This window comes from Tamandua tetradactyla, chromosome 24, assembly GCF_023851605.1.
Source record: "Tamandua tetradactyla isolate mTamTet1 chromosome 24, mTamTet1.pri, whole genome shotgun sequence".
In the NCBI taxonomy this organism is placed as follows: Eukaryota; Metazoa; Chordata; class Mammalia; order Pilosa; family Myrmecophagidae; genus Tamandua; species Tamandua tetradactyla.
The window spans coordinates 20,702,318-20,712,713 of NC_135350.1; the positions used below are offsets into that span (position 1 = coordinate 20,702,318).

General features: G+C 44.1%; 1 pseudogene; it reads left to right on the top strand.

The window, feature by feature from the left end:
* Nucleotides 1-9,708: 9,708 nt before the first annotated feature.
* On the top strand, nt 9,709-10,180 carry LOC143668460 (peptidyl-prolyl cis-trans isomerase A pseudogene; annotated as a pseudogene).
* Nucleotides 10,181-10,396: the final 216 nt, after the last annotated feature.

The window sequence follows — 10,396 nt, forward strand, 5'->3', positions numbered from 1 at the left end:
GTTGCACCCTTGGCGCTGAGGCACAGCCTTCAGCCAAGTGGCTTCCGAAACAGAACACAACACCAGACGTCAGGTTCGAATCATATTCTGGTGCTGTGCAGCAGGGCACAAAGCTTTGTGGATGCCATTTCAAGGTAGGACAAAGGAGTTACAAACAGCTGCAGGCAGATTTTATACATAGCAGGATGCAGAAACATTTAGTTAAGGAATCGTGGACCAATCATTAAGGCAAGTTATAAACAATAACCATAATTGGGGCTGGTTGCAGACATGTTATTAGTGATTTATTGACCTTTATACTGCCATGTAAGGGACTTTCCAGCTGGCATACATGACTGCCTCGCTCGGGGTTAATGGCTGCCAGCTGACTGTGGCTCATTTTGATAGCCTGTTGTAGGCTCCACAGTTCCCCCCTCATGAGGCATAGGCAGCTTATATTTTGCTCAGGTAGCCATTAGCAAGGACATGTATGGGGATGGTTTTGGTGGTTCTTGTATGTATGTGTGAAGTGGGATTAACAGGGACAATGTGCAAACCTTCTACAGTGTGCGTAATGAGCTGCCGAAAGCAGGGGATGACTGATGCTAAGTTGGGCAGTGATGTCCCCTGTGTGCTTTAGCATCACATTCCTAAGAACCCCAAAATTAACCAGAAAAAGATTACATCAACAGGTCCATGTGTCAAGGTCTTCAGGGATCCTGTTGCCCTGCAAAGCTGGAGGAAATGACCAAGGATATCAAATCACAGACACTGGATCTACATTTAATCCACATTAGTTGCAACATACTTTTGTTCTCTTAAGTTTGGACACAATTTGTCTTTGTGGTTGTGCCAAAGACCAGGACCAGAGGCATGACACCTCCTTAGTTATGTCCCTCAGCTCAATTATTTCTCCATGGGCAGGTACCTGGAGAGTGAAGTTAGGAGCTGCCCAAGGTTGATTTCAGAGCTATTCCATTCCCTAGAGGTTTCACAGAACAAATTACCAATTTCTGGGCCCTGTCCTTGGGTACAGGAAACACAGACATTACCAAGGAGATTGGTAATGGCTCACTGGTTGGGCTGATTATGTTGGTGAAAGGTTACATTAGGGCAAGGGAAGCTAGTGTAGTTTAGTCTTTAGCCTCCCAAGCCCATTGTTCCCCCATATTTGTGCCCCCACAGACATAAAAACTAGTGACATTTAAAGTTCCTGCAATTCGCTGAGCCAGGTCACCAAACGTATTTTTGGTGACAGGAGGGATTTCAATTTTGGTTTTCAGTTCTGAAAAAAGGTATGGTAGGTGCAATGAGTTGTGGTTTTATGATATGAGTGGTGCACTGCATGTGGATTAAGTTGCTTGGGTCTTCTCCAGTGCCATTAATGAAAATTCCATAGTTGTGGGAGAAGTCCAGTCCCGGATCATTGAAGGTAAGACAGACTAATCATAATTCTGGGTTTGGCAATCTGAGTTAGACAGGTTTTCTCTTAGTGAGAATCTTGGTTGTTCTTATATTCGGGCAGACTCTAGTCTGTGACCCAGAGTCCAGCTAGGCCCAAGAACTACATGGTTCTTGGGCAGGTTGATAGTGGAGCACAAATATTTGCCCTTGAACTAGAAGGCTAGCTCCCAATTAATGTTTCCACAGGAGGGCCCAATAACTTTGGGCTGCAGCTTTACAGGCATCAAAGCAAATTCCCATTTTGGGTTGTTTCTGGGTGGTGTGGTTTCAAGAAGTACAGCCTGTGGTTTGACCCATGATTCGCCCAAGTGTTGATGGGCCCATACAGAACAGGTTCTGGTGTGAGTGAGAGGTTTTGTGTCACAGCAGATAGTTTATTGGTCAGTCTGAAAGGTAGCATTCGTGGTTCCATTATGTATGCATGACCCAACAGTGCCTGTGCAGGTATATGGAGTATGGTAGATTAGGGTGGAGGTTACTTTAGTTCCTTTTTTCACCTGAGAGATGCAGGGTGTACAGGAGTTACTGGAGCAAGGATGAGAGGCTGGTAGAAAGATCAGGATCAGGTATCACATATTCATGTTGGTGACTGGATGGCTTAGGCTTTTGAGCTGGATTTTCTTGGCGAAATAGGAACTAGAGGCTGTTGGTGGCATTGGTTTCCATGGGCTGGGCCAACCAGTGCTCTGGTTTGGGAACTTTTTTGACTCTGGAATGGTGAAGCCAGGAGCTGTTTCCGACTACCTTGATGGCGGAGTCTACAGGACTTGGTGGGGTCCTGACCACTGGGGCTGCAGTGACTGTTTATCCCACTTTCTGATGATGACCCAATCACTGGGCTGGAGAGAGCGGACTGGTCCATCAAGGCTGAGGGTTTTTCCTGTAAGGAAGAAGAACAGACTACAGACAGTACATGGGAAAGAGACTGTATATATTTAGATAGAAGTTTACCGCCTACCATTACTTCCTCCCCCCTCAGGTATTTACAGAAAAGCCAAGGTCTGCCAAACACTTGCTCAAAAGGGGAGAGCATGAGTTTGCCTTTGGGGGATAAGCAGACTGTGGTCAGGGCTAGAGGCAGAGCTTTGTGACATTTAAGGCCTGAAACTGACAGGTTTTTTGCTAGGAGGGTTTGTAGAGTCTGGTTCATTCTTTCAACAATGAGGTTGGCTTGTGGGTGGTAGGGAGAATGTAGTTTCCAGTTGATGTTCAGGGCCTTGGTAGTTTGCTGAATGATGGAGGTGACAAAGTGAGGTCCTTGGTCAGAGGTCCTCAGGAAGTCCCCTCCTGGGGCAGATGAACTTCTAGCATATGGTGGTATACCTCATGAGCTTTTGCAGTTCAGCAGGGGAATGGTTCAGGCCAGCCAGAAAACTGGCATACAAATACCAGGAGGTAGTGGTAGCTGAGGGCACAAAGTAGTTCAGTGAAGTCTACATGCCATTGCTGAGCTGGGTATTGGGATGGGTTGAACAAGTGCTTTCTGGCTTCTTGGGGCTCTAATCAGACCAGTGGGTTGGTTCTTTGGCAGATGGGGCAGTGGGTGATAAGTTGCTGGAGAATGGGCCGTACCAGTGGTGATGCCCTAAAGTACCAGAGCCACGTTTGAAGGAGTATTTCTTCTCCCAGGTGTTGTAAATTGCGTGTTCAGGAACAGAGAACCCAGAGGAGGAGTTTGGTAATCCACGTGTATTTAGTGTTAGGGTAGACTAGCCATGAGTCTGTCACTTTGAAACCTTCATAAACTGCCTGCTTTAAATCTTCAGCTGAGTATTCAGGGAGCTCTGAGCGAAGAGCGATGTCAGGATAGGCTGACCCTCGGAAGTTTGTTGGCAGCTTGCACCACGTGATCTGCCACATTGTTGCCTCTGGACTCTAGGGTATCAGCTTTTTGGTGGTTGGGTAGGTGAACAAGTTCGATTTCAAGCAGGGGGGAGAACTACAGTGAGGAGGTCAGACATTGCCTTGGCATGTTTAACTGGGGATGGTCATTGATCAAGTAGTCCCTTTTCCTTCCATAACTGGGCAAAGGCATGCAGGACTCCCCAGACATGCTTGCTTTGGGTGTACAGGTTAATTTGGAGACCCTGTCCTAGATGTAGGGTCTGGATGACCACCTCAAGTTCTGCCCTTTGAGCAGATGCATTCGGGAAGAGGGTGCCACTGGTCACAGCTTTTAGTGAGTCATTTACAACTGCCCATCTTGTGTATCTGGTGCCATTTTCAACAAAGCTGGAACCATCAGTGAATAGCTGAAGGTCAGAATTAGGAATGGGGTAGTCAGATAGACCTTCTTGAGGCTTTGTTTGCAAGTCAATGCTGCAGGTACAGTAATGACTGGGAGTTTCTGGATCCATGAGGTACAGAGGCAAGAGGGTAGCAGGGTTTAGTCAGTTGGAGACTTGTAGTGTAACCTCAGGGTGTTCAAGGAGAATGGCTTGACATTTGAGGAGATGACTGCTGCTCATCCAGGGAGGTCCTCGGGTTTCAAGAATAGTCTGAATAGCATGGGGGACAGGACGGTTAGAGGTTCTCTGAAGGTGAATTTTTGAGCTTCCTGAACAAGCAGAGGAGCTGCTGCCATGGCCTGTAGGCAGGAGGGCCATCTGTTGGCAGTGGAGTCAAGTTGTTTGCTGAAGTAAGCAATTACCTTGGGGCTATAGGATGAGTCTTGACAGAGGATTCCTTGGGCCAGCCCTCCTCCTTCTGCCCCAAAGAGCTGAAATTGTTTCAATGGTTCAGGCAAGTGCAGAGCTGGAGCCAAGGAGAGATGTTCCTTAAGCTGGTGAATCTGACGGGCAACCCCAGCAGGGGGCAGTAGCATTGACAACTGGAGGGTTCTCAGTTAGCATGTTCATAAGGGGGCTTGACCAGAGTTTTATAGTCCCAGATCCAGAGCCAACAATAGCTGGTTAGGTCAAGAAAGGACTTGAGTTCTTTTGTTGTGGGTGGGATAGGGATGGTGCAGATGGCCTTTACCTGTTCAGCGGCTAGTAGGCATTTTCCTTGGTCAGGGTCATGCCCGAGGAATCAGAATTTGGGTTGAGTGATTTGAGCTTGATAACATTCTTTTACCTGGGACCAGATATTGGTGCAACTATGCTGGCCTCTAACCCTTGTAAGAAGAGGTCTCGTAAATGAGCCAAGCACTGAACAGGGGAGACATGGGCTTGGCCATTTTGAGATGAGTATCCTCACTAAAGTCCTAGTTTATATTGACCTCCTATTGAACTAGTCATCTACTGGCCCATTGTAGGCAATGTTGGCTTGGGAGCTCGCTAGTTAGCGGGCATTTGAAACAGTCTGGGAGATTTCTACTTCTGAAAATACAAGACTAGCCAAGGCTTTTAAATCATCCCAGGTTGGCTTGTGAATGGTGGAGAGTTTGGATAGTTTCTATCACCAGTCAGGGCTGGGTAGAGAACTTATCCTTTAATTTGGCTAGCTTGGCTTCCTCTGAAGGTCCCCATGCCTGATGTGAATATAGCCAAACCATGGCTGTAGCACCCCCTATCCTGGCAGAGGAAATTACCCTGGTTACAGGAACTAAGGGGTACGGACCAGTTGGCCCCAGACTGGAGTTCTCAGAGGTTGGAGCTGACAGGTAAGGCAGTGGGAAACTGGAAGACTCCATGGGAACTGAGGGTTAGGTGACTGGCCATTGAGGGATTGGAGTTTTTAGCAGGGACCTGAGATTTTAACAAAGGCTCAGAAGGGCTGCATGGGAAGTAATTGAACTGGAAGCCATAGGAGGTGTTCCTGAAAATATACAGTAAGATTCTTCCTAAAACTTTGCAGTATTATCTAGCCACATTATTCAGGCATTTAGCAAACTTAAATCGGAAGACCCTTTTGGTGACTATTTTGTCAGATATGCAATATCATATTTTGGCCATATTATAGTACAGTATTTAATTATTTTTTTCTTAGACCTTCTCTTTCCTAGTTTTGGCCAGTTTTGTAACACATATTCCAGGGGTTCAATAGGTTCCCCATCTCCTGGAAAGGACTAACTAGTTCCCATTTTAGACACAGGTTAATTACAGAGCAGTTTTTACACAGGCAGAACAGTTAAACAGAGCACCCAATTCCAATTTTATTAGGAGGGTGTGGGAGAGATCCTACGGCATCCCCAAAATGGATCTACTCACCCAGTCAGGTGGATCCACAATCAGACAGGTAACAGAGACCAGAACACATAGGAATGGTTCAAGCCATAGAGGCCCGTCGATCCCCGGGTATCTCCATTTTCCAAGGGTATCTCCATTTTCCAAGCGGTCTGAGTCATCTCAGGTCTGCTCAACAGACAGACAGGTGCCAGCAATCCGAGAGTCTGGTTGATCTGACGATGATGGCTGGGATCCAGGGGCCTCTGATCTGGTGTCACAGGTTGCGCCAGTTCAGTCAAGTCCCTGTTCAGGTGCCAGGAAAGCTGTTGCACCCCTGGCGCTGGGGCACAGTCTTCAGCTGAGCTTCTTCCAAAACAGGATGCGACACCAGAGGTCAGGCTTGAATCATTTTATTGTACTGCACAGCAGAGCGCAAAGCTTTGCAGGTGCCATTCCAAGCCGGGGAAAAAGGAGGTACAAACAGCTGCAGTTTTATACATAGCAAAATATAGAAACATTTGGTTAAGGAATCCTGGACCAATCATAAGCAAGTTAGAAATGATAACCATAATTGACGCTAGCTGCAGATGTGTTGTTAGTGATTTATTGGCCTTTACACTGCTGTACACCAGGGACTTTCCAGCTGGCTTACATGACTGCCTCGCTCGGAGTTAATGGCTGCCAGCTGACTATGGCTTGTTTTGCTAGCCTCTTGCAGGCTCCACAGGTGAAGATGAAATTTGATGGGTGATAGAAGAAATGTTCACTTGAAAATTTAGATAATTTTTTAAGAGTAGTGGAATTGCAGATAATTCTTCTTTTTATTTTCTAGCATTTTCCTGAAATAAAGAGTGAGGTCCTAAAGGAGAGTGGAGAAGATGGAAGCAAGGGCTTTAATGGAAGGACACACCACAAAAATGACAGACACCTCGTTCTCTGGAAGCACAAGAATAAGTGGGGATATAGATCAGTTGCAGTACAGGAGGTAAGGGTGGTAGAGGTGGGAGTTGAGACATCTTGCCTGACCCCAGCAGTTTTTCACTGAAGATAAAGATAAGACCTGGACTTGCGAATCGGCAAGATTTGCAGTAGTAAATGGGGCAGAAAGAAAGATGCTCAAGCAAGGAAAAGGGAGGAAGAGTGCACATGGGAAGTTGTTATTAGCAGGACCTAGAAGTGGCCTTCTAATTGGAAAGAGAGACTGGGAAATGCAGTCTTGCTTTCTAGTCAGAAAGAGGAGAATGGCATTTGGTAAACCACCATCAGTTTCTGCTGCATCACCAGCTTAGTTTTGCTCTGTAACATAGATCATTCTCTTCCCACCCCCTTCTCAATCCATATTCAATTTTATAGTCATCCATACTCAATTCTAACAAGTTTCAAATATGCATATTTGATCATTTGTTTATGATGATGTCAGGTATTGAAGCTAGAGGAAAATCCTCCCATCCCATTCCTTCGTTTTGTGGATGAGGAAAAGTTGCCTCACAGCATAACTATAAACAGTGGAGTTGAACTCACCCAGACCAGTGCGGTTTCCACAATTCCACGCAAATCATCTGTGCCACAATTAAAAAGTATAGATACTGTGATCATTATAAATAAATGTTCTAAAATTAAAGACAAGAATTATGCTTTGGAAATTAAGCATTGTATTCTATTAGACAAAAGTGATTCCTCCTGAAGGTGATTGCATAATATAAACATATGTTGCAATTAGTTCTATTGAAATGCATAAAATAAGGAAGCACAAATGAGTAATTTGAACTGATAGCTATTTCTAATTCTAGGAGCTCCTTTGACTTCTAAAATTTGCACCAGATTCAAAACCGGGAAAACATTATCTAAGGCTCTTCTCAGCTATGCTATTGCTTTTGGATTTAAAAAATAGAGAGAGAAGAAAGAATTATAGTGCCCTCTGCAGCTTCAACAGAAATAATGCAGTGGGGTTGGTGGGGGAAGGTGTGAGGAAATGGTTATTTAAACATCAATATTAAACTGTGTGCAATTAATATGCCTAGGAAAGACACTTTACCTTCTTGAATTGAATGAAAATATTTATGCTGAGATCACATTTTAAACAAAGTACACGATGGCATGTATGGCAGATACCTATTAATAGAAAAAGATATTCACTATAGATAAAGATATATAGATATGTACATACATCTGTAGATTATTTTGAAGTGGCACCTGAGTTGCCCATGGTTGGGGGGGTGTTAAACTGGAGCCCTGGGTCAATCATAGGAAGATTTATTTTTCACTATAAACCTCCTAATACTGTTCGATTTTTGATCATTTGCACGTATTAACTTCTCAGGTAAGAAAGAAGTTAATCAATAAAAATTTTAATTACCTCTTAGAGAAATTGTTATGCATCCAAATTTTAAGCTTCTCTTAACAGAAGTTCAATGACTTCAGACAAGTGATTTAATCTCTGTGCCTGTGGTAGTTAGATTCAGTTGTCAACTTGGCCAGGTGAAAGCACCTAGTTCTGTTGCTGTGGACATGGGCCAATGGTAGGTGAATCTCATCTGTTGCTAATTACATCTGCAGTCGGCTAGGAGGCGTGTCTGCTGCAATGAGTGACGTTTAACTTAATTGGCTTGTGCTTAAATGAGAGAACGCAATGTAGCACAGTCTAGCAGCTCAGCATTCCTCATCACAGCACTTGCAGCTCAGCCCAGGCCTTTGGAGAAGTCACCCCGGGGAAAGTTGTTGGAACCCAGGGGCCTGGAGAGAAGACCAGCAGAGACCATCCTGTGCCTTCCACGTAAGAAAAGAGCCTCAGTGGAAAGTTAGCTGCCTTTCCTCTGAAGAACCAACAAAATAAATCCCCTTTTATTAAAAGCCAATCCGTCTCTGATGTGTTGCATCCCAGCAGCTAGCAAACCAGAACAGTACCTTCCCTGACAACTCAATTTAAACTAAAACACACACTCCTTAACTCTGTATTCTTATTAGATATAACCCTGTATCTTCACAGTTTAGCAGAAAAAAAAAGTGAAGTTTATACTAGCTCATAACTGTTTAACCAAAGCATATCTTGAATGAGTAGACTCTTTTTTATTTACTTTTTTAACTCTATTAACTAAATTCTTTAAATTGAAAGAAACTGGTTAATATTCACATGGCTAAAAATCAATAATTATAAAATAGCATACAAAGAAAGGTAGATATGTTTTCTAACTTAGAACTCCTTCGCCAAAGGAAATGAAATATATTCTGCTTGCTTTTCAGAAATTATGAAAATGAGAAATTCTTGAATGGATGAATAAGTAATTTTTTGAGGGCTTACTAGCCATCAGTCATCTTTCTAGGTACATGGGGAAGGAGTGAACAAAAACTGATTAGGTAGATGACCTAATACAGCTAACATTCTAGTGGGAAGAGAAGGGTAATATATCTGCACATAAAGTAATACATATATATTATGCCTGGAAATTACAAATAATATGGGGGGAGCAGAATAAAGAAGTAGAAATGACAGGCAGAGAAGCACTATTTTATAACGAGATAGCTCTGAGAAGGTGACATTAGCAGCTACCCAAATTAAACTGAAGGAGGGAAACATATGGATACCTGAATTGAGTCTACCCATCAGAAAGAACAGCCAGTACTTAGGCCTAGAGAGACGGTCTGATATTTAATAAACTACATGCAGGCCAGTGTGACTGGAATGCAAAGAGCAAAGAAGAAAGTCTTGATTGATGAGACCAGAGGGGAAACAGGAACAAGATCATGAAAGGCTTAAGTGACAAGTGAAAAACTTCGGACTTTATTCTGAGAGAAATGGTAGGTTTCAGGGGTTTTGAGAGACAAGTGTCATGAATTAATTTACAATTTAAAAGCATCACTCAAAGGAGTAGGGAGCTCCAGGACTCACTTCTCCAAAAGAGCTAGTGGGTTAGGCAGGAACTGTCTGAAACATGTTCTGGGGCTCCAGAGGTCAGGGGAAGAGTGGGAGGAAGAGCCTGAGAAACTGGCAATGAACTATAAGTAGCTTACTCCACAGCAGCTGCTGGTACTTCATCCCCCTCTTGAGGCAGCCCCTGTGTGGTCCAGTCCCTGGGAGGCTGCTGTGGACTGAAAGGCACATGGAAGTTTTCTTCCCCAAGAATAGGGTGTGGCCTTGCAGACGTCGCTGACTGCAGTCATGGTCAACCCCACTGTGTTCTTTGACATTACCCTGATGGCAAGCCCTTGGGCTGCAAAGTTTCAAAGACAGCAAAAAATGTCATGTTCTGAGCACTGGGGAGAAAGAATTTGGTTATAGCGGTTCCTGCTTTCCCAGAATTATTCCTGGTTTTATGTGCCAGGATAGTGACTTGATGCACCATAATGTCACTGGTGGCAAATATGGGCAGAAGGTTGATGCTGAGAATTTCATCCTGAGGCACACAGGTCCTGACATCTTGTCCATGGCCAATGCTGAACCCAACATAAATGGCTCCCAGTGTTTCATCTGCATTGCTAAGACTGAATGGTTAGATGACAAGCACATGGCCTCTGGCAAGGTGAAAGAAGCCTTGGATATTGTGGCACATGGATATTGTGGAAGCCACGAGCACTTTGAGTCCAGGAGTGGCATCACCAGCAAGAAGATCACCATTGCTGACTGTGGCTAAGTCTAATAAATTTGATTTGTGTTTTGTCTTAAACATCAGACCATTCCTCAGAAGAGCATCCCACCTCCCTTTGTCTGCTGTCAGGATCTTAACTGTGCTGTTGCGGCAGTTCTTTCAGTTCTACATAATCCTTCCCTGCCAAGTCTAACTGGATTGCAGAATTAAGTTTATGATTATGAAATAAAAACTTAAACAAGCAAAAACAACAACAACAAC